The sequence below is a fragment of the Podarcis bocagei genome (assembly GCF_964188305.1).
Source record: "Podarcis bocagei genome assembly, chromosome: 9".
NCBI classification, from domain to species: Eukaryota; Metazoa; Chordata; class Lepidosauria; order Squamata; family Lacertidae; genus Podarcis; species Podarcis bocagei.
The window spans coordinates 78,469,060-78,492,101 of NC_138134.1; the positions used below are offsets into that span (position 1 = coordinate 78,469,060).

At 48.1% G+C, this 23,042-nt stretch overlaps 1 protein-coding gene across 1 annotated transcript in view; it reads left to right on the plus strand.

The window, feature by feature from the left end:
• The first annotated feature begins 4,176 nt into the window (after positions 1 to 4,176).
• Positions 4,177 to 23,042, plus strand: part of ADISSP (adipose secreted signaling protein) — a 76,016-nt gene continuing 57,150 nt past the window's right edge. Inside the window, exon 1 of the mRNA XM_081207468.1 lies at positions 4,177 to 4,311. The gene's annotated coding sequence lies outside the window, so the exon portion shown is untranslated. The remainder of the gene's footprint in view (positions 4,312 to 23,042) is intronic.

Genomic DNA, 23,042 nt, shown 5'->3' on the forward strand with positions numbered 1-23,042 from the left:
CCTTTACTATTATTCTAATCCTTAATACTTACTAACACCTTTTCCTATTCTACCCCTAAGCCTATTTGATATATCCAAGGATTTTCTATTTATCTTATACCACAATATTTAGCTAAATATTCTTTAAATTCCATCCAGTCCTCTTGTGTCGCCTCTTCTTTCTGATCGCGGGTTCTTCCAGTCAGGTCGGCCAGCTGCAAAAGTCCATGATCTTCATCTGCCATTCCTCATTTTGTTAGTTTGGTCCCGGTTCTCCAATCTGTTACCGTCATCTTGAACCCCGATTCTGTCTTCTGAGGCATTAGCTATCCCTCCGAGTTTGGTATCATTGTCAGATTTGATGAGCATCCCCTCAATTCCTTTGTCCAAATTATTTATAAAGACGCCGAACAATGGGTCCAGGAGAGAACCCTGCAGTACCCTTACTTATCACTTTCCCCCAGGGTGACGAGGGATCATTATCCCGATTTCTGCCTTCTGCGTGACTGGAGCCTTGTTTCCAGAACCCCAGGTGCCATTTGCTCCCATAGATTGTATCTCATATCATCTCATTTGCTCTGTGTTCCTTGATCTCTGGGGAGGCACCATGGCGAAACCCAACCTCCTGGGTCCCCGTGAAGGGCAAATAAATCGGGCCCAGCAAAGGAAGCAGGAGACCAAGGCTGTCGATGACTAATGGGACGAAGAAACAAGACCCCTCTCTCAGCTACAGACCATCCATTAGTGAATTATGGATTCTGATGAGATTACCCAAGTTATTCTGGGCTGCCGGGAGCAGAAAACAGATCGTTCCTTGCCGCTTCTGGGAGACAAATTTATTTTCTCAAGTGTGGTGGGGTGGCATGTGGTTGCACAAAGCACATTTCGGTGACTGGCTGCAGAGGCAGACCGTCGTCACAACAACGCTTGACATGGGGGCATTTTTATAGACTAATTGGAACGGTAGAGTTGGAAGGGAGCCTGAGGTCATCGAGTCCAACCCCTTCAATGCAGGGGTCACAGCTAAAGCTATGGGATGTATGGTAATCCACTGGGTGTGAGATTTGACCAGCTCCGGCCCATCTGAAGCTGGTACAGGCTCGTCTTATCTTGAGCCCAAGCAGAGTGTAGTCCCGCAACGAAAGGATAAGCAGGCAATGTGCCACATGCTGAAGTTTATTTACAAGCTATGCTGAGAGCATACAAACACACATCTTGCCTCTGTGAGAGCAGAGAAGCAACTCATCTCGACACAAAGAATAATAATAATAATAATAATAATAATAATAATAATAATAATAATAATAATTTATTATTTATACCCCGCCCATCTGGCTGGGCTTCCCCAGCCACTCTGGGCGGCTTCCAAAAAAATTTAAAATACTACAATACATCAAACATTAAAAGCTTCCTGAAACAGGGCTGTCTTCAGATGTCTTCTAAAAGTCTGGTACTTGTTGTTCTCTTTGACATCTGGTGGGAGGGCGTTCCACAGGGTGGGTGCCACTACCGAGAAGGCCCTCTGCCCGGTTCCCTGTAACTTGGCTTCTTGTAGTGAGGGAACCGCCAGACGGCCCTCGGTGCTGGACCTCAGTGTCCGGGTAGAACGATGGGGGTGGAGACGCTCCTTCAGATATACTGGACCGAGGCCATTTAGGGCTTTAAAGGTCAGCACCAACACTTTGAATTGTGCTCGGAAACGTACTGGGAGCCAATGTAGGTCTTTCAAGACCGGTGTTATGTGGTCTCTGCGGCCGCTCCCAGTCACCAGTCTAGCTGCCGCGTTCTGGATTAGTTGTAGTTTCTGGGTCACCTTCAAAGGTAGCCCCACGTAGAGCGCATTGCAGTAATCCAAGAAACCAAGAAAACACTGAAAAACAGGAAACCAGTGTACGTCACATCCAGTCTCCCATTCCCATGGGAACCCAACAGTAACTCTGAACTGTGGAATGTAAACATTGTCTTGTGACAAGCATTTTGCTGCTCAGTAAGGGAAATAGAAACCAACACTGGGAGCAGTCAAGTACAACATTCCTTGTAATGCTAGAGAAGACATGCGAGGGAATGTTTGGTCCAGCCAGTCGAAACTTCCTGTTCTTCCTGGCTGGATCATCCTTCCTTTTGCATGTGATAGAAGGTGGGTGTGGCCTTCTCCAGGTAACTAAAGGAGTCACGCACCACACCTCTCTCTTTTTCACTTCCTTCTTTGTTGGACTAGGTTCTAGCTAGGACTGCTTTGCTAGCTCTCAGCTAGCAGAAGCACTGGGATTATTCCCCCATATAATAATAATAATAATAATAATAATAATAATAATAATAATAATAATAATAATTTATTTATTATTTATACCTCGCCCATCTGGCTGGGCCCCTCCAGCCACACTGGGCGGCTTCCAACAAAACACTAAAATACAATAACCTATTAAACATTAAAAGCTTCCCTAAACAGGGCTGCCTTCAGATGTGTTCTTAAAGTTTGGTAGTTATTTTTCTCTTTGACATCTGATGGGAGGGCGTTCCACAGGGCGGGTTCCACTACCTAGAAGGCCCTCTGCCTAGTTCCCTGTAACTTGGCTTCTCACAGTGAGGGAACCACCAGAAGGCCCTCAGAGCTGGACCTCAGTGTCCGGGAAGAACGATGGAGGTGGTCTCGCGGCCGCTCCTAGTCACCAGTCTAGCTGCCGCATTCTGGATTACTTGTAGTTTCCAGGTCACCTTCAAAGGTAGCCCCACATAGAGCGCATTGAAGTCCAAGTGAGAGATAACCAGAGCATGCACCACTCTAACGAGACAGTCTGCGGGCAAGGAGGGTCTCATCCTGTGTACCAGATGGAGCTGGTAGACAGCTGCCCTGGACACAGAATTGGCCTGCGCCTCCATGGTCAGCTGTGAGTCCAAAATGACTCCCAGGCTGCGCACCTGGTCCTTCAGGGGCACCTCTGCTGGTTCTTAGGTCTTGTTTGCCATAGCTCAGTTTAACCAACTGAGTGTGATGTTTACAGTGCTAAGGTTGCAGGTTTAGCTGCTGGAATGATGCGTATAGAGCCGAGGGGGTGTGTGCATTTTGTGTTTACATCTTATATTTTTATGCTGTGAACCATTCTGAGATCTATGGAAGAAGGGCAGTATGCAAATTTAATAAATGATGAAATTGGTAGTAATAATACCGTAATAAACAGCACTTTTTTCTGGAAAAAAGGTGGAGGAACGCACCACAAGGTTCATGCAGCAACTAAATGTGTGATGAATAAACTCAAGCAGATAACGATCTGAATTAGAAATGGCCACTACAGATATAGTGGGGCCTTTTCAGCACTGGCCCCGACTTGGTGGAACGCTCTGTCACAAGAGACCGGGGCCCTGCGGGACTTGACATCTTTCCGCAGGGCCTGCAAGACAGAGCTGTTCCGCCTGGCCTTTGGTTTGGACTCAGTCTGACCCTTATGCTTCCCTCCCCTTATGGTCTTGGATTTATTGGCTACTTTTAAAATGAGACTGCATTTTAAATTGCATTTTAACCTGTATTTTAAATTGGGGTTGTTGTTTTTTCCTCCCCCCCCCTATTATGTTTATACTGTGATTTTATTGGTGTTCAGCCGCCCTGAGGGTGGGGTATAAATAAAATTTATTATTTTTTATTTAATTATTATTATTATAGGTGGATTTTTGGCTCAGGCATTGGGTGCATATCCTGTTTCAGTTCTTCCGAGTGCTGTTGGTGGAGGAATTATTTAATTTAGAAAAGGCAAGGGAGAACTCAGTTCCCCCATGTTCCTGCTCAAACAACCCCCGCCCCCGATGATAAAATATACAACAACAACAGCAACAACAACAACTGACTTATCCAGCCTGGCTTTCTTTGGACCCCGCGAAGCGCCCTGCGGCAGAAGGTGCAGTAACAGAGCGGGGACGCTCCCGGCCGGCAGATCAACGCGGAAAAGAGTCAGGGGTTGTTGCACTGTATTGTCCTTTTCGCATCCCGCGCGCTCCATTCCCACGTGCAGCCGCACACGCGAACGGCCCCGCCCCGCCCTGCAACATTTCCGCCTTTGCCATTGGCCGAGCCTTTCCCGCCTCGGCCCCGCCCCGCGTTCTAAAGGGCGGTCCGCCCCGCCCCTGCCCCGCCCCCGCCGCCCCGTTCCCCCGCCCGCCATTGGCCGAAGGGCCTCCCTGCTGCGGCCAATCGGGAAGAGCCTCGCCCTCTTTGTTGCCCGCGCCAATGAGCGGCGGCGAGGGCGGGGCGTCTCCGAGCTCGGGTTCTCCGGGTGGGAGAGAGGCTCGAGCAGGAAGGACGCGGCCGGCCACGCCGCCGACCCCTCCGCCGCACCAGCCGTGAGTGCACCCAACCCCTTGCTCGCCCCCGATCGCCCCCGATCGCCCCCGATCGCATTCACACGTTCAGCTGCCTTGGGTCGCGAACGTTCACGTGTCTGCTCATTCACACGTTCAGCTGCCTTGGATCGCGAGCGTTCACGTGTCTGCGCTGTTAAGGGGTAACGGTAGCAATAAGCGTCTGGGAAAAGGGTCTCTGCCCCGCAGGAGTTTGCAATCAAAGTTTGATTTGTGGGGTTTTTTTTGGGGGGGGGGGTTGAGTATCAAGGCTAAGGGGCGACCTGACAGCAGCCACGTGCTTCAGAGGACCCTGGTCTCGTTTTGTCTTTACAAGGTTTTGTGTATGTGTGTTTTTATTATAAAGGGAGGGGGATAACTAGGTTGGATCCTGCTAGCGCCTGCCGTTGTGATTCCTCCTTTCTCTAGCTCTTCCCCGTGCTTCCTAATGCAGCTTTAAGCCTCTGTATTTATGCTACTGTTATTACTACTATTTGAACTGATTTTATAATGAAATGATTTTAGAATCTTGTATTATTTTACTGTTGTTAGCCGCTCTGAGCCTGACTTCGGCTGGGGAGGGCGGGATATAAATATAAATTTATTATTATTATTACCAGTTTTTTTCTCCGGGGGTGCACGTACTCCTAAACATTTTGTGAATCTTTGTACTTATGTCAATTTACTGTATTTATTTTCCCTGATTTGAACTATAAAATGGTGATTTAATGAGAGTACCCCTAAACCTTTTTTTATAGGGGGAAAAAAGCACTGACTATTACTATTATTAATTTGTTTATTACCTGCTCTTTGCCCTAAGGTTCCAGGGCAGGTTGCAGTACAACTCTCTCCCTCTCACCTGCTGCTCTCTGGCGCTGGTAGTTTCCCCCTGACAGAAACTCCCCAAAGCGTTCCTTCCTTTGTTAAATGGATGCTCTGCCTTCTCCACGAACATGCATCCAAGGTACCTCGCCACGTGACGTTATTGTGGGGAGATTGTGAGCTTCTGCAAGTGGGTCCTGCAATAAACTGAGCAGTCTTCTGGGTACCACAGCACCCTTTGTGATTGCACTAGACATCTAAAGGCAGCCCTGTTTGTTTTTTGTTTAGTCGTGTCCGACTCTTCGTGACCCCCTGGACCAGAGCACGCCAGGCCCTCCTGTCTTCCACTGCCTCCCGCAGTTTGGTCAAACTCATGCTGGGAGCTTCGAGAAAACTGTCCCACCATCTCGTCCTCTGTCGTCCCTTTCTCCTTGTGCCCTCCATCTTTCCAGAATGCGGCAGCTAGACTGGTGACTGGGAGCGGCCGCCGAGACCATATAACACCGGTCTTGAAAGACCTGCATTGGCTCCCAGTACGTTTCCGAGCACAATTCAAAGTGTTGGTGCTGACCTTTAAAGCCCTAAACGGCCTCGGTCCAGTATACCTGAAGGAGCGTCTCCACCCCCATCAGTCTGCCCGGACGCTGAGGTCCAGCGCCGAGGGCCTTCTGGCGGTTCCCTCACTGCGAGAAGCAAAGCTACAGGGAACCAGGCAGAGGGCCTTCTCGGTAGTGGCGCCCGCCCTGTGGAACGCCCTTCCAGCAGATGTCAAAGCGATAAACAACTATCTGACATTCAGGAGACATCTTAAGGCAGCCCTGTTCAGGGAAGTTTTTAACGTGTGACATTTTACTGTATTTTTGGTTTTTATGGAAGCCGCCCAGAGTGGCTGGGGAGGCCCAGCCAGATGGGCGGGGTATAAATAATAAATTATTATTATTATTATTATTCCCAACATCAGGGTCTTTTCCAGGGAGTCTTCTCTTCTCATGAGGTGGCCAAAGTCTTGGAGCCTCAGCTTCAGGGTCTGTCCTTCCAGTGAGCACTCAGGGCTAATTTCCTTCAGAATGGAGAGGTTTGATCTTCTTGCAGTCCATGGGACTCTCAAGAGTCTCCTCCAGCAGCAGAATTCAAAAGCATCAATTCTTCGGTGATCAGCCTTCTTCATGGTCCAGCTCTCACTTCCATACATCACTACTGGGAAAACCATGGCTTTAACTATACGGACCTTTGTTGGCAAGGTGATGTCTCTGCTTTTTAAGATGCTGTCTAGGTTTGTCATTGCTTTTCTCCCAAGAAGCAGGCGTCTTTTAATTTCGTGACTGCTGTCACCATCTGCAGTGATCATGGAGCCCAAGAAAGTAAAATCTCTCACTGCCTCCATTTCTTCCCCTTCTATTTGCCAGGAGGTGATGGGCCCAGTGGCCATGATCCTTGTTTTTTTGATGTTGAGCTTCAGACCATATTTTGCGCTCTCCTCTTTCACCCTCATTAAAAGGTTCTTTAATTCCTCCTCCCTTTCTGCCATCAAGGTTGTGTCATCTGCATATCTGAGGTTGTTGATGCATTACTGTATTTTAATATTTTGTTGGAAGCCGCCCAGAGTGGCTGGGGAATCCCAGCCAGATGGGCGGGGTATAAATAATAAATTATTATTATATTATTATTACTAGTGGTAGGGTATATCTAAGGTACCTGCCCTCCTGATCCAGCCAGCCTCCTGCCTCCTCAACCTTTCCCTCCCACTTGCAGTTTACCACATGGCCAATAAAAGGGGGCGCACAGAGGGTGGGATGGGGGGGGGGTCTCTTGTGCCCGCTTTCTGCCTCCAGCATCCCTGTTTTCCCTCCTCTCCCCCTCTTCCTCATAGCAGGACCATGGTACCAGGTGCCCTCCAGTTTCTTCCAGTTTCTCTTGCCAGGCTTCTTGAGAAGGTGTTTTGCCCAAAATCCGTTGAACCAGGTGCGAGGGGCAGAGTGGTTGCTTCTTGATCATGGGGTGCAGATCTGCAGCAGCATTATTATTATTATTATTATTATTATTATTATTATTATTACTACTACTACTATTATTACTATTATTATTTTATTATTTATACCCCACCCATCTGGCTGGGTTTCCCCAGCCACTCTACTAGCAGATCTCTGGTTGATTTTGTAACGGGATTTCTGGCGCCCCGATGGTTTAAGCACACCAGCAAAACGCCAACCCTCCTGCCCCAAATTGTGCTTCTGAGATGACGGAATCTCGGAATTGCTTTTTTTTTTTTTTTGCAGAAAATCCGCGGACACCATCAGATTCTGGTGCTCATAGGAAGCTCTTTGACTCAAACTTGATTTTAATTCCGAGTCTGCTTCCCTTGCGTCAAGCTATGCTTGATGGATCTTGGGGCTTTAGAAGATCCTGCAAGCCCTGGTTTAGATTGTGTTGTTTAATACAGGGACCTCAGTGTGAGCTAGAGCTAGGCAATGACTTTGGAAAGGGGGTTCGGGGGGGGGCTGCACAAGATGGAGGGGATCACCTGTATATTCCTCTTCCTCTCTTTCACCCTAACCACCCATCCTATAGTCCAAACATTTCCCTTTTCTGCAGCTGCTGCATCTCTTAACAGCTTTCTGGGAGCTGTTCCATACTCCCTGCCTTGTGCTGCCTGCCTTTTTCCTGACATATTATCAACTTTTTGCCGCCTCCTGCTTCAAGTAGGCAGGTGAACAGTGTGTGATGAGTGGCTCCCTTGCCCACGAACCTGCTCCCCTTTGCCCCTTTCCCAGTGACACTGTGTTTGGTGCAATACAGCCTTGGACACCACGGTGCCTTTTTGCCCAAACCCATTTGCCTTGGCTCCTACCTCTGAGCAAAATTCCTGCTGGTTTTATTCCTGCTCCTCTTTGATCTCTCGCCTGCTCCTTGCTCTGGACTCCTGTCTTTGCCTTTGGGGAGATATTTGTAGGGGGGCCAGGTTGGCACAGAGAGGGTAGGAAAAGGCAGGAAAAGACCTAGTGGTGGTGAGGATAGAGAGAGAGAATGCTTCATTTCTCTCTGCCCCAAATGCATTTTATAGGCTGTGATATTCCTGTGAAATTCTGGCTGATTTGGGTGGGAGAATCAATCAATTAACACCTTTGTTTTTAACAAGCAGTTCCTTTGTTTTGTTTTGGTACTGGAATATGGCAGGAAGAGAAGACTGATTTCACATAACAGGTTTTAATCGGCAAACGAAGTGAAAAAAAGCATCAGTTGATTAATTGACATGATCAGATCTTAGTGTAGTTGAGCCTTAAGGCCATACTTCCTGTATTTATATGTTATTTTGGTCCTTTTTTTAACTGTACGGGAAGTGAGAGGAAGAAAAATATTAAAGATGATCTTTGCTTTATTGGCCTGGTTCACACATAATTCTAAGCCATGGTTTGTTTAACGGCTAGCATTTTATTTAAAAAAGGACCATTCTTTCTCCAAAGTAATGACTAGTTGTCCATCTGTTTTTCCTTCATGCCTTTGTAGCTTTGTTTTGGACGGGGTTGCTGAACAAACCATGGTTAAGGAAGGATGTTGGACTGGCACATAACTCAAAGCAGCTGTTTAAAGTAAAGATTTGTCAGCCAAAAACAAACCATGTCTTCAAATGGTGGTTTGTGGGCAGTAAACATACCATAGTTAAGTTGTCAGGTAAAATTCACACATAATCCTAAAACACGCCTTTAGGAAATCATAACTTAATAAAGCATGTTTTCGTGTCTTGGGTGAACCAGGCCAATGAGAGGCAGTTTAACAACTAATTCTGAAGAGGTTTTGTGTTATACATAAATGTGCTCAAATATATTAAGCTGCCTGTGTTGGCTGGGGCTTTTGTCCAAAATACACGAAGGGCACCAGCTTGGGGACGTATGGAAGCCAAGCAGTTTTTTAGTTGGCAGTCTAAAAATCCTTTAATCAGCCGACAGTTCTAGTTGACGAAGATCCTGGGAGGCAGAAAATGGAGGCAGAAGCGGAAGATATGAGTGGAAAATGCAGAGAAGCTGGTTGGGGGGGTTCGTTGTTAGGAGACGCCTCTGAGCTTCTGGGGCAGTGGGTCAGGCTCTCTGGGGTGGGTGGGAGGAAAGCTTATGCCAGCGAGCTCTTTGAGGTGCTGCTACAAGGACTCGTGTTTCTACAGGCCAAGGCCTGCTTTACACATTCTGCATTTTCATGCACAAAGTGGGAAATGGAAAGAAACCAACGATGGCTGTTTGGGCTTGGTGGCATGTGTTGTTTGCAGCCCTGGGCTGCTTGCTTGTGTGTAGCATTGCTGCATGCAAATGTCTCCATGTGCACCTTGTCTCAGAACAAAAAAGGTGCGTGAATGCTGCCAAAAAGTGCCCAAGAGTAAAATTCAACTTTGAGCCCACAAAATGGTCTGAACGTAGAACATAGAAGGGGGTGGTTGTTGTTTAGCCGTGTCCGACTCTTCGTGACCCCCTGGACCAGAGCACGCCAGGCACTCCTGTCTTCCACCGCCTCCCGCAGTTTGGTCAAACTCATGCTGGGAGCTTCGAGAACACTGTCCCACCATCTCGTCCTCTGTCATCCCCTTCTCCTTGTGCCCTCCATCTTTCCCAACATCAGGGTCTTTTCCAGGGAGTCTTCTCTTCTCATGAGGTGGCCAAAGTCTTGGAGCCTCAGCTTCAGGATCTGTCCTTCCAGTGAGCACTCAGGGCTGATTTCCTTCAGAATGGATAGGTTGGATCTTCTTGCAGTCCATGGGACTCTCAAGAGTCTCCTCCAGCACCAGAATTGGGGTAAAATTACGCAAATAACACTGATAGATGATTTCATTTACCCATAACAATGCCTAGACAAAGAATGGATGCTTCCTCCCTGGACACCAAATGCGTTTTGACCCCCCCCCCAGGGGCAAGATCACCAAAACCCACACGTGCACCCTCAACCACTGTGATCAGTAAGCTCTCGGTCGCTTAGTCTAGCAGCGCATAAACTTTGGAACTCCCTGCCAATTGAGATCAAGATGGTGACTTCACTGTACTCTTTTCAGTGCCTGCTAAATAGCATTCTTATTTAGACAAGCCTGTCCTGACACTTAGAAAGTTGAGGGAATTTTAATCTGTTTTAGTATTGTTAACTTTTGTATGTTTTAAAACAGAGTTGCCAGTATGTCTTGATTTCAATGTTTTATACAGTGGAGCCTCGGGTTTTCAAATGTAATCCATTCTTAAAGTCCGTTCAGCTTCTGAAACGTTTGAAAACCGAGGATCAAAGGGTTGTCAGCAAGTCCAATGGGGGAAATTGAGAAACGAGCCTCGGAAGCCGTTCAACTTCTGAGGCGCGTTCGAAAATGGAAGTGTTCACTTCTGGGTTTTCGGCGTTCGGCTTCTGAAACGTTTGGCATCCGAGACGTTTGAAACCAAGGTTTGACTGTATTTTGTAAACACCACTTGGAGGGTGTTTTGTTTTGTTTACAATCAAGCGGCATATGAATTTTATTAAATTAAATAAATAAACATGCAATCTTTCGCCCAAGGTGAGCCCGTTGCGTGATCTCTATAGATGACCAGGTGGGGTGACCTGACCCACAATGAATACAAAGCAGAGCAGTGTATAGTGGTTTTTTGGGGTTTTTCTTTAGTGCAGTATATAGTTAATTGCAGGGGTTTGGACTAGATGATCCTTGATGCCCCTTCCAACTCTACAATTCTCTGATCCTCTCATTTTTCTGACCCTCTAATTCCCCTGCTTCTCCAGCTGCTCTATCAACACTTCCTGATACCTGCCTTATTCTGTGTTTACCACCTGTTCCCACTTTTCCTCTTCAGACCCGAGCGATGTGGGGCAGTTCGTCTGTGAGGGTAGGAGTCGTCCTTTCCTCTGTGTGTGAAAAACAATCTTATCTACGTTGCCTGCAGAGCATTCCCCCCACCGAGGGGATGGGGTCACTCCTGTTTCTGCATAGCTCTGTGTGTCCACCCCAGCTCTGTAACTATATCCACAAGGTCATGTATACCAGACTTGGCTGCAGTCCAGATCTGGTTAACGCCGTCTCTTTATGTCGCCGAACATCTTTTTCCTTCCCGGATTGTGTTACAAAACTCCTGTTAGATTTGGCCCACAGACAGGTGATTGGTTTGAAGAGAGCTGAAAGCGGTTCGAAAGAGAGGACGCTTTTCCCACGATGTGTAGACACACTTGCAGTCATAGAATAGGAGAGTTGGGGTACCGAGGGTCATCCATCCCAACCCCTTGCAATGCACGAATCTCAGCTGAAGCATCCCTGACAAACTGCCATCCAACCTCTGCTTAAAAACCTCCAAAAAAGGAGGTTGAATGGCTCTTGCCTTCAGGAAGTCCTTCCTGATACTCAATCAGAATCTTTTTCCTGGTGGTTGGAATCCACCTGTTTGCTCAATCTTTCACGTGACAGCCCTTTAGATAGTTGAAGATGGCCCTCACATCTCTTCGTCATATCTTCTCTTCTCCAGCTCCCTCGACCATTCCTCATCAGGCCTGATATAACCGGTAGAATTCTGCAGGATGGGGTCTTTGTGTGGGAAAACAGTCAAGATCCAAGGATCCCCAAAGGGTGGAGATGTCAGGCATCATCTTGGCACCCAGGCACCGTCACTTGGTCGCAAAATGTGCCTGGCTAATTTCAAACACTGCTTGCTGGTTGTGTTTGTGCGTGTATACAGTCATACCTCATGTTACGTCCACTTCACGTTATGTTCTTTCAGGTTACGCCCCGCGGTGACCCGGAAGTACCGGAAAGGGTTACTTCCGGGTTTCGCCGCTCGCGCAAGCGCAGAAGCGCAAAATGACGTCACGCGCATGTGCAGAAGCAGCGAATCGCAACCCACGCGTGCGCAGATGCACCACTGCGGGTTGTGTTCTTTTAATGTTGCGAACGGGCCTCTGGAACGGATCCCGTTCGCAACCAGAGGTACCACTGTACATATATATGACATACTGTTACATGCATATTTTTGGAAATAAAGTTGGGGCCAGTTAGACATGGTGGTTTCTCTCCCGCCTTCTCTCTCTCTCTCTCTCTCTCTCTCTATGATGTGGAATATCATAGTTCTGGCATCGCTAGGCGTGATCTCTTGAGCACATAGAGTGGCCTTCTTTCCCTCTACGCTAAGAGCCTGGCAAACAGCGACGGTCAGTTCCCCTTATCCCTTGCAGAAGGATAAATCAGTTGTGTGCTGGGTAGGGGGACTTTAGTTTTAAAATGGAAGAACTATCTGATGGTAAGGGCTGTTCGTCAGTGGAAGCAGCTCCCTCAAAAGACTGTGAAGGTTTTTAAGCAGAGGTTGGATGGCCACCTGCCAGGGATCCTTTAGCTATGACATTGCAGAGGGTTGGGCTGGATGACCCCTGGGGTTCCCTTCCAACCCTAGGTATCTATAAGCTTTCTTCTGAGCTCTTTCGCCTGACTCCAGGGGTGTGGGAATGGCTCGTGTTAACCAGCACAGCCACCTTGGGTAGGGACAGAGGATGCGGGGTGTGTGTGTGTGTGCTGCATGAACCCTAAGGGGCAGTGGTGGTGTAGTGGTTAGAGTGTCTGGCTAGGACGTGGGAGAGCTGGGTTCGAATCCCTACTTGGCCGTGAAGCCTTTGGTAATCCTCACAGAACTCTAGCCCAATGGTTGCCATTAATTTGATTTTGAATTGATTTTAAAATGAATTGATTTTAGAATGATGTGTTACTTTTATTGTTGTTAGCCGCTCTGAGCCTGGCTTCGGCTGGGTAGGGTGGGATATAAATAAATTATTATTATTATTATTTTTTATTAAGCTCACTGGATGACCTTGGGCCAAGTCGCTGCCTCTCAGCCTGAGGGTTAAATGTGGGAGGCGAGACCCCTGTACTCCACCTTGAGCTCCTAGGAGGAGGAGTTGGGATAGAAATGGAATAAAATAAACAAACACACTCCAGGTGCCCAGCTTCCTTTTTTAAGGGCAAGTCTCTAGCGTTTGTGATACCTAAAACGTCCAGACCCTGGTTGGTTGATTGGCAGCTGTCTGTCTCGAGAGACAATGGAGTTTGCCTCCGGGGATCAAGTCAAACCACCTCATTAGCAGTGCCAAAGTGACCTTTCCATGGTATTTACAGGTATACTGTATCTCAACAGGGAGGCTTTGTGTTGTTGTGGTTGTTGTGGCTAATAACCATTGATAGATTTCCTTGTCCAGGAAGCTAGCTTCTTCTGCCTCTTCTTCCTTTAAATTTGCCAAAGCGGCTGGTGGGTCCCGGACACCGTCCGCCATGGGCTTCTGCCAACACAGAAAAGGAAAGGGTGGGAGATCTTGCAATCAGAGTGCACCCTATGCAGGCGAGGGTGTGCCAGGGCGGGCACGGTGCCAGCCTCTGCAGCCGATGAGCCGGCTGCCAGGCGGTTGTTGCTGATGTTGCCTTTGTCCTCTTCGCCTCCTGAATCTTCGCCGGAGATCTGGCTGGGATGCCTTCGCCCAAGAGCTGAGCCAAACATTGGCTTTAATTTATTTTAAAGGGAAACAAACCCCGGTTCCCCTCCTTGCCAGGCTCCCTTTGTTCGCCTCTGGAATTTTTATTCTCCGCCGGGGAACAGCCCAGAATGCGCTGGTTGCTAAAGAGGGAATCGCCGTCGGAGGCAAGAACAAACGTATTTGCAAGAGGAGCAAGGGGTCTGTGCACCGCCAGGGCTTTCTGGGCGTGAAATTTCTGTCTAGCTCACACGAGAAATCTGTGTTCTGGGCAGTGGCGTAGCGTGGGTTGTCAGCACCCGGGGCAAGGCAAGTAATTTGCGCCCCCTAGCCCGTGGATTTTAGCACTCGAGTGCGAGTGCGCCCCCCAGATGTTGCGCCCGGCCCCCCTGCACCCCCCACGCTACGCCACTGGGGCTGGGGGCGAGCGAAGGAGCCAAGGCCCCCCCAAAAAAGGCTCAGCAGGAATTTATTAAATTTATTATTTGCGGAACCCCCGCGGGCCGAGGCAGCCGAAGCCCCCTCCCCTCGGGCGCCTCCCCGCCCCCTCCTCTCCTTGGGCTGTAGGTGGAGCTCCAGATCCGGGCTTGGCGAGCGCCTCTCCTCCTCCCAGCCGGGTCCAGGGGCTTCCAGCCGTGCTCCGTCCTCGCCCCCCCCGCTGAGACTTGCGCTGAGAGCCGGGAGACCCTCGTCCGCCCGCCGGCTTCCTCTCGGAGGGTTTTGGAGGAGCGCAGGGCGCGGTGAGGCCCCTCGGAGCTCTCCTCCCTCCCAGTCGGCAGAAGCAGCCGCCGCCTGTGGCTGGGCCGAGGGGATGGCGTCGGCGTCGGGGTGCGGAGGCTGCCCGTGCCTCGGCACTGCTGCAGCGGCTGCTCCTCCTGCGAGCAGTGAGTGGAGCGCAGCTGCAGCGGCGGGGGGGGCGCGCGCGCTAGGGCGCAAGGCTGGCGGTGGCGGCGGGGAGCCCGGCGGAGGAAGGAACTTGTCCCTTCCCTCTGGACTCGCGCCCCCCCAGATGTTGCGCTCGGTGCGGCCGGCACCCCTGGCACCCCCCACGCTACGCCACTGGTTCTGGGAGTCATAGAAGGGTAGAGTTGGAAGGGACGCCAAGGGTCATCTAGCCCTACAAAACTTACCGTATTTTTCGCTCCATAAGACGCAACTAGTTTTTAGAGGAGGAAAGCAAGAGAAAAAAATATTCTGAATGAAACAGTGGGTGTATGATTTTGGTGGTTCATGTTGTGGCCACAGACATGATATGTGATTTGACAGTGAGTTTGGGGTAGCCCAATGCAAAAATCCTGAGGATCCATGAGGATCCATGCTTTGTAACCACGTTTTTGTGCCATTGCAGCCCTACGAAACAGTGGCTGCATAGTCTTTTTGGTGCAGGCTGTAGCCATGGACTTGCTATGTGATTTGATGGTGAATTTGGGGTGACCCAATTCAAAAATCCTGAGGTTCCATGTGCTTTTACCTCCCACCTCCCAGGCAGCCTCCTTTATCGCTAGCGTTCCTTATCTCCCTCCTGATCTCTTGCCGATCAGCTGTTTCCTTTCAACACTCCCTTCCCTCTTGTTTGCCTTAGCGTCTTTTCCTTAGCTGGCACTGTTTTTTGCTCCTCCTTTTCTTCTAATTTCTCTCCTCATTGCTTTAGTCTTCCTGTCTCCTCTCCTTGCAAGTTCGCTGTCTTTACCTCCCCCCTCCCAGGCAGCCGTCTTTATCGCTAACTTCCCTTATCTCCCTCCCAGTCACTTGCTGATCAGGTGCTCAGCGGCTTCATTTCAACATCCTCTTCCCTCTTTCTTAAAAAAAACACCATGATCTGCTTTTCGCCCCTGGGCAATTCGGCTCCAGGGACTACGCATTCGCTCCATAAAACACACAGACATTTCCCCTTACTTTTTAGGAGGAAAAAAGGTGTGTTTTATGGAGCAAAAAATACGGTAGTCACATAGAAAGTGGACATGATAGTGTTTGTAATTGACTCCATGGGAAGTCTGTCTCTGAATCGAGCCAGGGAGTCTATATCCATCAGGCCTGCTGGGATCAGTTGTGACTCCTGCATTTAAGGGGGTTGGACTAGATGACCCTCGGGGTCCCTTCCAGCGCTGCAGTTTTATGACCAGTGTCCCACCTGTCAGTTTCATACAGTCATAGAATTGTTGGAAGGGACCACAAGGATCGTCTCGCCCAACCCCCTTAGTACCCCTTTGCCCGACGTGGTTCTCAAATCCACAACCCTGAGGGTCTTAGGCTCTACCAACTGAGCCAGGGGTCAGCAAACTTTTTCAGCAGGGGGCCGGTCCACCGTCCCTCAGAGCTTGTGGGGGGCCGGACTATATTTTGAAAAAAATAATGAACCAATTCCTATGCCCCACAAATAACCCAGAGATGCATTTTAAATAAAGGGACACATTCTACTCATGTAAAAACACGCTGATTCCTGGACCGTGTGCGGGCCAGATTCAGAAGGTGATTGGGCTGGATCCGGCCCCTGGGCCTTAGTTGGCCTAGCCATGGACTGAGCCATCAAGGTTTGATTCTTAATAGCTAAAATTCCTTCTCCTCCTTGTCCTTCTTCCCAGCCTCCAGCGTCAAAAACAGCAGCCTGTGTGCAAGGGGAGGACATTAAAACTAGATCATTTTTATAGAAAACCTTTTTCCCCCCAGGTGACTTAGTTGAAGAGCTGAAAGCAGATTAACCTCCTTTCTCTTTCTGTGCCAAATAAATGGAGCAGGTCCTTTTCATTTTAGGGTTTGCGCCGTCCGCAGAGCTTGCGCTTGCCTCGCCTCTGTCTCGGCTGAGTTCCTTTATTCTGCCAGAGGCATGCGAGGGTGTGGACTTTCATCATCGTCATCATCAAACCTTTATTGGCATCCCTCACGGAATAAATAGGCCAATGCGATCTCGTCGCCATTTCCACAGTACAGTCATTTGCCAAAGGGAAGAAGAGGCGAGTAATCTATTTCACCTTTGTGGGTCTCCAGCAAGGGCAGGATCCTGTAGCGTACTAGGGCGACAGAAAATCAAATAGAGGAACCTGGCTACTGTCTTGGTGAGCTCCTGGTCTCTCCCCTGTAGTAAGAAGTGTATAACCTCTGTCTCTGGTTTCCATGTTGGGATACATAGGTGGTCTAAGAATTGTTGGCGGAGATCATAATATATTTTACATTTATTTATTTTTTTAAATATATTTTTATTGATTTTTTTTAACATATCAGTTCCAACAGCCATACAACATATCTTCTCATCTTATACAATATTTTAGACTTCCGTCAACACCTCTGATGATTTCCCGTTCTTTATCACTTATTATGCATTTCTTTATTTCTATATTACATTTAATTGTCCCTAACTATAATTCTCTTCATAGTCTTTCTTGCAGTATTTCAAATAATCCACTTTACAAAACTTCTCACAGTCCTAGTAGCGTAATCTGTTCATCACAATTACTTTCCTAATAGTTCATATATTTACTCCAGTCTTCTAAGAATCTCTGATCCCGCAGGTTTCAAATCCTTCCTGTTAATTTGTCTAATTCTGCCTAGTCCATCAACTTCATTCTCCATTTGTCGGTAATTCTTCTTGTTTCCAAATATATTTTACATTTAAGGGCCATGTGAGCTAGAGTTTTCACCAGGTGAGCAACACATGGGCAGATCCTATCTCCTTCTGCCATACCTGCAAACCTACCCCAAAGGAGGATAGAAGGATTACAATTGAACCTTGTTGTTTAGTCGTGTCTGCCTCTTCGTGACTCCCTGGACCAGAGCACGCCAGGCCCTCTGTCTTCCACTGCCTCCCGCAGTTTGGTCAAACTCATGTTTGTAGCTTCGAGAACACTGTCTAACCATCTCGTCCTCTGTCGTCCCCTTATCAAGGTTTATGGTTCTTACATTCCAGGTTCCTATGCAATATTTTTCTTTAGAGCATTGGACTTTCCTTTCGCTTCCAGGCATATCTGCAACTGAGCGACCTTTCGGCTTTGGCCCAGCCGCTTCATCAGCTCTGAATCTACTTGTACTTGTCCTCCGCTCTTCCTCAGTAGCATGTTGGACGCCTTCCGATCTGAGGGGCTCATCTTCCAGTGTCATAACTTTTATATGCCTGTTGTCTTTGTCCATGGAGTTTTCCTGGCAGGGATACTGGAGTGGCTTGCCGGTTCCTGCTCCAGGTGGATCACGTTTGGTCAAAACTCTCCACTATGACCTGTCCATCTTGGGTGGCCCTGCACGGCATAGCTCATAGCTTCTCTGAGTTATTCAAGCCCCTTCGCCACGGCAAGGCAGTGATCCATGAAGGAGACAATTGAACCTAGCCAGCCAAAAAGCCCTTCTTTCTTGTGGGTTGAACAAAAATGGTAAATAATTAAGGTTAAATTCCTGCGCCCAGGAGACTCGAAAATAAAGAGGGGAACATGTTTTCCCCCACAGCTGAGATGAGTTCCTGGCAGTCTATGTCCCACAGCCTATTTTAACATGGCCTTGGCGATTGGAAAAGCCACAGCACCCAGGAGATCCTCTGAAAGCCCAAGTTGCCGTGACTTTGTGCAAAACAGTTGTAGCCCTGGGGAAGGGAAGGGGTCTGACAGTGAGACAGTGGACTTTCGGTGAGATGTTTTTGGTTCCTGGAGCCCTTGCCTCCCCTTTGTGCAAGGAAAAGCATTCCTCATGTGCGAAGTTGCCTTTTTTTGCATCCTGATGGATGGAAGTGAGACGATGCTGTTGCCACGGCAACGGAAGCGACGACGACGATGACATGCCTGGAAACCTTCTTCGAACTTTGAAGGTTTGATGAGGGCGGCAGCTGCGCCTTTTCTTAATTCAAAACTTTTGCAAGCTCCTTGAGGCAGAGACCTTTCTCTTCCGGGATGGTGTTCTGTATTTGTATCGATGGTGGTGCATGGCTTAATAAAAAACAGTCCATACATGCCGTGATCTGGGGGGCGGGGGGGGGCGGTCCCAGGAAAAGCTTCCCTCTGCAGAGTCGGGTGTTAACATATATGAGACTTTCTAAACTGGATGTCCTGCTACAAAATAGGTATAATGTGCAGCCAAGTGGGGCAGAACTGTACCCTTCCCCCCGCTCAGTTATTTAAGCTTTCCCACAGGAAATTTTCCATTTCGTAAGGTAAACAACAAAAGGGTGCAATTGCAAATAAAGATTAATCAAGATATTATTAGGCGAGTTTCCAAGTTTTTCCGTTGGCTTACTAAATGCAAGTAAGTAGACATGCTAACTTAGATCACTCTTGAGAATAGGGGAGTGGAATCTGTGGCCCTGCAGATGTTGTTGTTTAGTTGTTTAGTTGTGTCCGCCTCTTTGTGACCCCCTGGACCAGAGCACGCCAGGCACTCCTGTCTTCCACTGCCTCCCGCAGTTTGGTCAAACTCATGCTGGTAGCTTTGAGAACACTGTCCCACCATCTCGTCCTCTGTCGTCCCCTTCTCCTTGTGCCCTCCATCTTTCCCAGCATCAGGGTCTTTCCCAGGGAGTCTTCTCTTCTCATGAAGTGGCCAAAGTCTTGGAGCCTCAGCTTCAGGATCTGTCCTTCCAGTGAGCACTCAGGGCTGATTTCCTTCAGAATGGAGAGGTTGGATCTTCAACTGGACTCCAACTCCCATCATCCGCAGGACCTATGGTCAGTGATTAGGGGAGTCCAACAACACCTGAAGGCAGTGTTCGAAATTTGCCAGGCGCATTTTGCACTTGGCTATCGGCCGCTTGCGAGCAGGTGAAGATGCCCGGGCGTCACGATGGCGCCTGATGTCTCCATCAGCTGGAGATGCATGCCTGCGGATCCTTGGATCTCAACTCTTTTAATACGCTGATACCCCATCCTGTAGAATCCTATCAGTCATTGTTTATCTGTACAATCAGAAAGATTTTCAGGAACCAAAAGTTCATTCTCTCTGCAGCCTAAGCAGGAGCAGTGAACAACGTTATGGTGAATTGTTGCAGCTTGCCTTCACTTACCCCTTCCCCATTGTCCTGCTCACAGTTGTGAAGAATATTCCTGCATTATGAATGGTCCGTATGAACGTTAAGAAAAAGAGGTCGGAATAGGCCAATTACGGTAGAAGCTCAGTTTTCGAACGGAATCTGTTCTGGAAGACCGTTCGACTTCCGAAAAGCGTTTGAAAACCGAAGCAATTACTTCTGGGTTTTCGGTGTTCGAAAGCCGAAACGTTCGACTTCTGAGACATTCGAGAACCGAGGTTCCACTATATGTGGGCTGTTCCTGTTCCAAGTGACTTTTCTTCTTTAAGTTCTCAAAGCTCTTAACCTGGCTGAAGGCTGCCCTCTGATCTAGCCAGATGTTTAACTGAGAATCAATCACAGACAGTACATCATTTGAAAGATAAGACCAGGGGTCAGCAGACTTTTTCAGCAGGGGTCCGGTCCACTGTCCCTCATACCTTGCGGGGGGCTGGTCTATATTTTTTTTTGGGGGGGAATGAACGAATTCCTATGCTCCACAAATAACCCAGAGATGCATTTTAAATAAAAGCACACATTCTAATCATGTAAAAACACCAGGCAGGCCCCACAGATAACCCAGCGGTGCATTTCAAATAAAAGGACACATTCTACTCATGTAAAAACACGCTGATTCCCGGACCGTCCGTGGGCCGGATTGAGAAGGTGACTGGGCCGGATCTGCCCCCCGGGCCTTAGGTTGCCTGTCCGTGGATAAGACATTGGAGGTGTCTGGCTCCAAAATGGCAACTAGATGTTCGGTTTTGGCGACTGTAACCTTGGTTTAAGGAGCGATTTGTCGCCCAGCTTATATATCTGAGTTTCTCTCCCTGCTCCGCTCAACCGCATGGCTTCAAAATCCCCATACATTTTGCATGACGTCATGCGCAGCGCCAAGGCAAGCATGCAACCTGCACCCTTTGATGCCTTTTGGAAGACGGCTGTCCTTTGACGTCTCTTGTCTGGCTGGTGCCAGGCCCTGCCACCCCTGGGTTCCCTGCCTACCTGGGAAATAGAGGATGTGGTGGGGCAGGTGGGGGCTGCCTTTTCTTCTTACGTTTCCCAAGTACAGTAATGCACAACATTCCCTGCACCCCAACATGACGGGGACAAGATTATCGTGCTTGGCTTGGTGCCAGCTGCATGAGACAGGGCAGGATTCGGTCTGCCGCTGACGGTTGGAAGGCAGCGATTAAATTCTCCCACACTGTCTCTGCAAGACAAATTAGTACCCTAAATAAACTCGGCTGTGTGTGTGTGTGCGCAGAGCAGGCTTTCATGGTTCTGCTGCCGATGACGGAAATCTAGCAGCTTGATCCTGTTAGGGGCTGCTCTGAATGCTAAGCAGCGGGCAAAATGGATTTTTCAAAATCTCCTTTTGAAAAGGATAACTTTCTGATATGGAAGGAAGCTGGGAACTTGTATCCTCTAAATCTGTAAGCTCTTTTCGAAGACAGAAGGCACTGGAATATTTAATACTTTCTTTGTGTTGGCTACAGGAATTGGTATAAAGGGGAATGAATTATTGGGATTTAAATTCTATTTCCACCCCAAAGACATGGAGCTCTTTGCCAGAAGTTTCATTGGGCTTATTTGACTGGTGTGAAATTTTTGGGTACAGCTGAAGGGACCGGTCTGGGGCTGCTCCTTGCACGTTTCTCCGTTTATCTTTTAAAGTTTGTGCCAGCGTAATATTTTTCCACGTTGCTAAAATTCACGGACCTCCAACGAAGCTCAGCGCAGGAAGATTTCAGGGCAGACAAGATAAAATACTTCGGCGCGCAGTTAAACTGTGGAACTCCCTGCCACAGGAGGCAGTGCTAGCCAAGACCCTAGGTGGTTTCGAAAGAGGATTGGGCAAATTCATGGAGAATTAGGCCTCTGAATGCCCTCCACTGGGAATTGTTAGTGGGGAGAATACAGTAATCTTGAATTCAGGTCCTGCTCTTGAGTTTCCCACAGGGATGTGATTGGCCACTGAGAGAACAGGATGCTAGACTATCCCCCCAGTGACTCAGTGGGTCAGTTTGCATGGCTGTTCACCAGAAGGTTGGTGGTTCAAGTCCACCCAGGGACAGGAATTCTGCATGGCAGGGGGTTGGTCTAGATGACCCGTGGAACCCCTTCCAGCTCTACAATTCTGAGATTCTCTGACCTACAGCTGGGTGGTCAACAATGCCTAGGCAACACGATGACCATGTACATACGCGATAGACAATCTTTATAGAATTCCTTCAAACCATAACAAGTACAAAATGAGATCTTTAGTCTCAAAGTCTCTGAAAATCTTTAAATGAAGCGAGGGACCAGACTTTGTACGATGAAAGGCAAGCTGTGAAGCTTTGTGTATTCAGCAAATATGATGTCCAGCACTGAACAGTGATTGCGGATACAGTGGTACCTTGGGTTAAGTACTTAATTCATTCCGGAGGTCTGTTCTTAAACTGAAACTGTTCTTAACCTGAAGCACCACGTCAGCTAATGGGGCCTCCCACTGCTGCTGCGCTGCCGCAGCACGATTTCTTTTCTCATCCTATTTCTGGGTTAGCGGAGTCTGTAACCTGAAGCATATGTAACCCGAGGTACCACTGTATTGACTACTGTTTCGTAGAATTCTTCGTCAGCGTGGTGGGAAGATATAGAATTGCTTCATAAACCCATCTTATTTCGAATGAATATATATAAATGAAAATATCAAATGCTATGGAACAGCGCTCATGTCAGATGCTGACGAAGAATTCTATGAAACAGTAGTCAATATTCAGAATCACTGTTCAGTGTTGGATATCATATTTGCTGAATACATAAAGGTTCACAGCTTGTCTTTCATCGTACAAAGTTTGATACCTCACTTCATTTACAGATTTTCAGATGAGGCCAGTTCCCAATGCAAATTATTCTAATTCTGCAGAGGGAAATTTTCTAGCAAACACTCCCAATGCAAAAATCCCAGAAAGGTTATTGCTCAGAAGCTTGCCCCAGTGAGTAGGGATGCAATTGCTCTCAAAAAAAGTATAGAGTTGGATTTTTATTTTTAGTATAACAGAGCAGTTTAGTTACTGTTTGGAAAACAATTCCTTTCTGCTATATTGAATGCTAACAGCACACACAGGGTGGAAGCTGGCCAATTTGTTCTTGGTTTTTCTAGGGAGATAAACACCAATTTGTCTAGTTGTCCTGAAAGTACATAGAAAACTGGACAGGTGGGGATGGGATGCACTTTTAACCTTCTTAAATTGTGATGCCCGGAAGTGGACACAGGACTCCAGGTGGGCTTTAACCAGTTCAGAATAGAGAAGGACCATAACAAAACCCAATGTTCAGTTATGATATTTGGTTACCATAAGGACAAAAGAGGGAGCTTGCAGGATCAGGCCAATGGCCCTTTCAGTCCAGCATCCTGTTCTCACAGAGGCCAACCACATGGCCCGGTGAAAAACCCGCAAGCAGGATTCGAATACAAGAGCCCTCTCCTCCT